The following is an 8,112-nucleotide window of genomic DNA, read 5'->3' as shown; positions in this document are numbered from 1 at the left end:
TTTTTCAAGATTTGTCTTGTTTCTTGAGCTAGGATTGTAATGTTATAAACTTCCCTCTTAGAACTGCTTTTGCTCTGTCCCATAAGTTTTAGTCATTTGTTTTTAGGTATTTTTTTTTAATTTCTGCTTTGATTTCTTCAGTGATGACTTGGTTGTTTAATAGCATAGTTTGTGTGCATGTGTTTGTATTTTTTACAGTTTTTTTCATGTTATTGATATCTAGTCTCATGGCATTGTGGTCAGAGATAATGCTTGATACAATTCAATTTTCTTGAATTTACTGAGGTTTGATTTGTGACCCAAGATCCTGTCTATCCTGGAGAATATTCCGTGTGCACTTGAGAAGATAGTATATTCTGTAGTGTTTGGATGGGATGTCCTATAAAGGTCAATTAAGTTGAGATGGTCTAATGTGTCATATAAAGCTTGTGTGTCCTTATTTATTTTCTGTTTGGGTGATCTGCCCATTGGTGTAAGTGAGATATTAAAGTTTCCTACTATTATTGTGTTACTGCTGGTTTCTCCTTCTATGGCTGTTAGCATTTGCCTTATGTATTGAGGTGCTCCTATGTTGGGTGCATAGATATTTACAATTGTTATCTCTTCTTCTTGGATTGATCCCTTGATCATTATGGAGTGTCCTTCTTTGTCTCTTATAATAGTCTTTACTTTAAAGTCTAATTTGTCTAATATGAGTATTGCTACTCCAGCTTTCTGTTGACTTCCATTTGCACAGAATATCTTTTTCCATCCCTTTACTTTCAGTCTGTATGTGTCCCTAAGTCTGAAGTGGGTTTCCTGTAAACAGCATATATAAGGGTCTTGTTTATGTATCCATTTAGCCTGTCTGTGTTTTTTGGTTGGATCATTTAATCCTTTTACATTTAAGGTATTTATTGACATGTATATTCCTATTACCATTTTCTTCATTGTTTTGGGTTTGTTTTGGTAGGCATTTTCCTTCTCTTGTCTTTCCTGACTAGAGAAGTTCCTTAAGCAATTATTTTAAGGCTAGTTTGGTGGTGCTAAACTCTCTCAACTTTTGCTTGTGTGTAAAGCTTTTGATTTCTCCGTTGAATCTGAATGAGATTCTTGCTGGGTAGAGTATTCTTGGTTGTAGGTTTTTCTCTTTCAAGACTTTAAATATATCCTGCCACTCCCTTCTTGCCTGCAGAGTTTCTGCAAAAAGATCATCGGTTATCCTTTTGGGTTTTCCCTTATATGTTATTTGTTTCTTTTCTCTCACTGCTTTTAATATCTTTTCTTTGTGTTTAATTTTCATTAGTTTGATTAATATGTGTCTTGCTGTATTTCTCCTTGGGTTTATTTTGTATGGGACTCTCTGTACTTCTTGGACTTGATTGACTATTTCCTTTCTCATGTTGGGGAATTTTTGCACTATAATCTCTTCAAATATTTTCTCAGGCCCTTTCTTTTTGTCTTCTTCTTCTGGGACCACTATAATTTGAATGTTTGTATGTTTGATGTTGTCCCAGAGTTCTGGAGGCTGTCCTCAATTATTTTCATTCTTTTTTTCTTTTTTCCGCTCTGTGTCAGTTATTTCCACCATTATATCTTCCAGGTAACTTATCTGTTCTTCTGTCTCAGTTATTCTCCTCTGCATTCCTTCTAGAGTATTTTTAAGTTCAGTTATTGTGTTGTTCATCACTATTTGTTTGCTCTTTAGTTCTTCCAGCTCCTTTAAATATTTCTTTCATTTGCTTCATCTATGCCTCAATACTATTTCTTAAAGCTGGGATTATCTTTACTGTCATTATTCTGAATTCTTTTTTAGGTAGACTTCCTATCTCATCTTCATTTGCTTGTTTTTTTAGGAGTTTTACTTTGTTCCTTCATCAGCTACATCTTTCTCTGTTTTCTCATTTTGTTTAACTTACTGTGTTTGGGGTCTTATTTCCTTGGGCTGCAGGATCATAGTTCTTTTTAACTCTGTTGTCTGTCCCCAGTGGGGAGGTTGACCCAGTGGGTTGTGTAGGCTTCTTTGTTGGAGGGACTGGTGCCTGTGTTCTTGTGTGGGGAGCTGGATCTTATCCTTCTGATGTGCAGGGCCACATCTGTTGGTGTGTTTGGGTGTGTCTGTGGGCTTATTATGACTGTAGGCTGTCTGTCTGTTAATGGGTGGGGTTATGTTCCTGTCTTGCTAGTTGTCTGGCTTGAGGTATCCAGCACTGGAGCTTGCTGGCCTTTGGTTGGATTTGGATCTTACTGTTGAGAATGAGACCTCTGCTGGAGCACTTGCTGATTAATATCCCATGTGGTCTGGAGTTCTCTGGTGGTCCAACACCCTGGACTCAGTTCTGCTGCCTCAGATGTCCAGGTCTGATCCTGGCCAGGGCACCAAACCCCTTGAAGCTGCACAGCATGGAGAAAAAGGAGGTAGAAAGAGAGAAGAAAAAAGAAAAAAAAAAGGAAAAAGGTAAAGGACAGACAACTCCCCAAGACAGGTGGTAATAGCAACTGTAAACAGTCAGAATCACACAAGGAGATGTGCACACTTGCACAGGAGTCCTCCAATAATTCTAGGTAAGTCTCTGCACCTGCTGTGGAGAGGACAGTGGAGAGCTCAGACTGTACTCTGGTATTAGTCTTCTGTGTATTTACCCCCACAGTCCACAGTTGCCTCCTAAGTCTAACATCTTTATTGTAGAAACACTCATCTATTCAGGTGATCCCATAGATGCAAAGTCTATCAAGCCTATTGTGGGTATTAAATCTGCTCCTCCTGTAGCTGTTTCCCTTTTTCTTCCTTGGTCCTACTGTCCTTGGGGATCAGTTTTGGTTTTGATCCCTTCTTTGCATGTGGGCTGCTCTCAGGAGTAGTTTTCTGCCCAGGCAAGAGGGGGCAAAAGAGGGTGATTAGGTCCCATTTGCAAATTAAGCTTGAGGGGAGGGAGGGGTATGGCAGTCTAATTGAAATTTTCAGAAATGCTTGCAGCAGCAGAGGTCAGCAAGAGCCTGAAGTGTACCATACACTCTCCCAGGGAAGCTTGTCCTGGTGCTGGTGGGCTCCACCCATCACTAGGAGGATGAGGCCAATGACCTGCCCTACACACAGGACCCTTGGCAGTGATGGTGGCAGGTGCAGTGGCAGGTGCAGTGGTGGTGACAGTCTCTGTGTTTCGATTTAGTAGCCATGGGTCACAGGTGGTGCTTGCACTGGCACCGCTCTGCAGCCTGTGATTTCACAAAGCAGAAAGCTCCCCTCAAGCACCCAAAAACAAAGGTCTCCTGCATCTCTGTTAGGCCCAAGCTTTCCCCAAAAATCCCTTTCAATTAGCTGTGGCACACTTTCATCCCAGGCTGTTTTCTTGCAGCCAGCCCCAGTTATCTTCCCAGTGTCTGTTCTCTGAAACCCAAGCCTTGGTGCCCAGCCCCCACCAGTTGCTGTGGGTGAGCAGACCAGTGTCTCTGGCTGGGGAGTGCTACCTGAATCCTTGGTGTGGGAATCTTTCTGTTCTTCCCTCTACACACCTGTTGTTGCTCTCTCCTCTGGGGGCTCCTAAGCTCCCTCTGTCAGTTCCTGCCAGCGAGGGGGCTTCCCAGTGTGTGGAAGCTTTCCCCTTTCACAGCTCCCTCTCAGAGTGTGAAGTCTCCTCAGGATTTCTTTATCTCCATTTTTTCCCTTTTTTCTTTTGCGCTACCCAGTTACATGGGAATTTTCTTGCCTTTCTGGAGGTCTGATGTCTCATGCCAGCATTTGGAAGTTGTCCCCTAGGAGCTTTTCCACAAGTAGATATATTCTTGATGTTTTTGTGGGGTAGAAGGTTATCTCCACGTTCTACTCCTCTGCCATCTTTTTTTGGTCCCTCTGCTATTTTAATAAATATTGCATTGCTTTTACCTATCAAGTATCCCATACCCATTCTTCTGGGAAAAGCATCATCTTTTCAGTATCAAACTTAATTTTATTTTTTGCAGACACTCCAGATTCCCACTTCACCATCATAGCTGTTTTTACTAGTCTCAAGTTGACTTGTCAGAGTAGCACATCACACTTATTCACAGTGATTTGATCAATGTTGGATATGTGGTGCAAGAAAGGAAAATCAGAAGGTCAAGTTATTATTACCAGATAAGGTTGATCCCAATATAAAAAGTTAAAGATATTGATGGTCCTCATAATGATATTGTTTTGTATCTCTAATAAACAGTCATGAGTCTTTATGCATAAAATGTTATATAGCATAATGCGTAAAGAAAAAAACTAGCAAAAATTCAGAAAATACAAATGTAATGTGTGACTGCAATATTTCCTCTTAAGAAATGAAGTTAAAATTGATTAAAAAATGAGTGAGCCAATTCATCACTTGTGACAAATATACCATTCTGCTGAGGAATGTTGAAAATGGGGGAAGCTTATGTATGTATGGGACAAGGATTACATGATAAATCTCTATACTCTCCCTTCAATTTTTCTTTGAAAATAATATGTGTGCCCTAAGAAAATAATGTCTTAATTTAAAAAATAAATTCACATAGCCCCTCTTAACCCACCTCAAGTGTTCTATATACACATAGTTTTCTTTCTCAAGAAGTTAGCCAAAAACTTGGAGCTGCACAGGGAAAAGGGTAAGAGAAGAAATTAGAACTTGAAGATGCTGAAATTGTAACATGAGGAATTAATTTTTTTCTACCAAGTTACATTTTTATGTGTCTCAAAAGTAAAATAATTCAGTCTCTTGTGAACTCAAGGCAGTTAGGTTTTTTTGGTGTTTTCCATGAGATAAATAAGATATTGCTTGCAGTAAAATAAAATAAAATGTATAAGTGTATAGAAATCTGGAATATCATAATTAGGAAGGTGAGTGTACCACATGTGTATTAAACGTATTAAATTTCTAAGGAGAATATAGCCTTGGATAGTTTGTAAAATGATGATTACCGTTTAGATCACAAAAAATCAATAATTTATAAAAAGTAGAAATATAGACTCTTCTTGGAATAAATGCCATACAGTCTCTAAGTAAAACTAGAAATTAATTAAAAAAATAGATATTTCAAACAAAGTGAAACACTGTAAGGATCAAAAAAAAAAGAACCCTAAGAAACATTTGTTTTGGCTTCCATTTTGGTAAACATGGTGTACTAGATGGCTGAACAGAGACTCTTGATATATCAAAAAAGCTCAGTATCATGTGAAAACATCTTTATGTAGCCATGTGCTAGCAGAAAAATATAAAAAATCCTCAGACAAAAAGTACATGAAGACAGGAACTCAGAGAAATAAGTAGAGCATGAAAATAAATTTTTCCTTGAGGGAATTTCCCAAACTTAGTGAACATATGCATTTTTTTTTTTTAGCTACCTAAGACTTATGGAACAGCTATAGCCCAACAGAGACCAAGAGATAACATCTCAAATATCCGTGCTCTCAGTTTGAGGGTAAGCTAAAAATAAAAGCAATGTCACATTGGGGACTTCTCTGGTGGTCCAGTGGTTAGCTCCCTGTGCTTCCAATGCAGAGGGCACAGGTTCGATCCCTAGTTGGGGAACTAAGATCCCACATGCTGCGTGGTGTGGTCATAAAAACAAAAACAAACAAACAAAAAAAACCCAATCAGTGTCATACCTTTAATCATTTCCTACAAATGAAATGCAATGTGAGAATTTGTAATAAAGAACTAGACCTCACAAAGGATATTTCTCAAATTCACTGTGACTAAGTGGCCAGAAATCTAAACCCCAGAATGTTGTCCAAAGTCACAGAATAGTATTTCCCTTGTGTCCCTTGTAGAAATGAAAGTGAAAATCCTTCCTGTAATGGAACCCATGAGGACTGCTCTGCCATGTGGTTCACGGTCTCAGGTTTTATGGTGATGGGTGAGTTTTTGGGTAGCCTCTGGTCAATCATTATGACTTAGGGTCCTTTCTGGTGATGTGTGCATCTCTTAGCCAAGATGGACTCCAGCAAGGAGAATTCTGGGAGGTGAGTAGGACATGTGGACTGATATTTCATTTTGACCTTTGCCATATTCTTCCAGTTGGTGGTGACTTCTTAGTTCCCATGCAAATCGTTAGTTCTCATGCAAATTGTTATTGTCTGCCTGGCCAGAGGGGGCAGTTGCAATCTGTTTCCCCTAAAAAAATACACAGAAAACTTGATTGAAATTTCAAAGATTGATCCATAGGTATACAATATTATGATAGCTATATAATATTCTATAGCACACTGAATCCAACAGCTAGAAAAAACACTCTGCTTTAAAGCATACATTAAATATCCACTTGCTGTAAAACATGCTACAACAAATGTCAAAGGTTTGGAGGGTCATTATAGTCAACATTACACAGAAAGTGAATGTTAGAAAGTAAAAATGAAATGAAAACCAGAAAAAAAGTTAAGAAATTAAGAAAAAAAAAACCTTCAAATACTCATGAATCAAACTCACAATGCTATAGGAAACTGAAAATATTTACAAATTGAAGTTAATAAAATATATTTTTAAAATTGTTAACTGAATCTATAATATCATTTGGAGGGAAATTTTGAAAAATCATGTGTCAACAAATTCAGCCTGCTGCTCTTTTTATACAACTATTGAAATAAAAATTTTTGATACACTTTTAAAGAGTTATGTAAAAATTACAAAAATATTTGTATTTTCAACAAAGTCTGTATGTGGCTGACATAACTTCAAATATTCACTATCTGTTCATTTATAGGAAAATGTTTATTGACCCTTGACTTGAATGCTTATATAGAAAAGAAAGATAATGAGCTTAGCAAAGTACACTTCCTAAAAAATTGATAAAAGACCTGTAAAGCAAACCTAAAGAAGTGAGAGGAAAACAGTCAAGATAAGAGCAGAAAGTAATAAAACAGAAATCAAACATACAGTTCCTATCAACAAAAGCCAAAGTTGTTTCCTTGAAAAGTCTAATAAAACTGACAAGCTTTTGGTGAGACTGATCAAGAAAAAGAAAAAAAGGAGTAGGCGCACATAAACAATACTAGAAGTAAAACTGGAGATATAACTCAGATACTTCACACTTTAAAAAGTTATTAAGAGGTTACAATGAACAAAAGGAATATAACCAGCCTCCTCAGAGTGCTAAAAGTTAATAAGAAAATACTATGCAAAAATTATACTACTAACCTAAAACCCCACTGGAAGTAAAAATTGTAAATAAAGTATGAGCAAATAAAATCCAGCCATGTTTGCAAAAAATAATACATCATAACCTAGTAAAGTTTATTCTAGGAATGCAGGTTGGTTGGATAAACATTAGAAGATCACTGAATGTAATTCAGTACAACAAATAAAAGAAGAAACATATAATTATATCAACACAAACTAAAGAAAACAGTAGAATTCTCTCTCTCACTATATAGCCATTATTATAAAAAGTACTTAAGAACTGGAGTTAGAAAGGCAGTTTATATTCTGAAAAAAAATCTTATTAAAGATATGGAAAAAAACATTAAATCAGATATCATATGCTGATATTTATAATCCTATTTAACCTCAGAAATAAGCCAAAGTAGACTACTCTCATTACTCAGAACTTCTATTCAACATTGTTCTGGTGTGCCTAGCCAGCCAAACGAGGTGAGAAAGAAAAGTGAAAGAAAGGAGCATTGGAAATAAATAAGCAAATCTGTCATTATCCTCAATATGATAGTTTACATAGAAATTCCAAACTATTTTTACATATAATTATTAGAATTAGAGTAAAATAATAGTAATGCTTTATGTATAAAGAGCAAAAATTGGATACTAACATAAAATACTGTATAGCATATAATTTAGCTTCTGTAACATTATCTTCTGTAACAATCAACACCCCAAATCTCACTGGCTTAAAACAGTAATGATTTATTGAATGACAATAATTCTATCATGGGTTCCATGAGTAGCTTTGCAAACATGCCTTGTTTTCAAACATGCATCATCACCTTCTAGAACTTCCTCAGAATTCTCTGCTGAATCTCTACTTTCTTTCAGGCAATGAGCAAATAGGAGAAGCAACAACTGCTGTGATTAAGGACAAACCTGGAAGCAATATATATCACATCAAGAGAGTTTTACAACTGTAATTTTCCTAAATGCCTAGAGAGAGAAAAGGAATTCCTTGCCATCTAGCAGACTC

The sequence above is a fragment of the Hippopotamus amphibius genome, chromosome 14, assembly GCF_030028045.1.
Source record: "Hippopotamus amphibius kiboko isolate mHipAmp2 chromosome 14, mHipAmp2.hap2, whole genome shotgun sequence".
Classification (NCBI taxonomy): domain Eukaryota; kingdom Metazoa; phylum Chordata; class Mammalia; order Artiodactyla; family Hippopotamidae; genus Hippopotamus; species Hippopotamus amphibius.
This window is presented reverse-complemented; position numbering follows the sequence as displayed.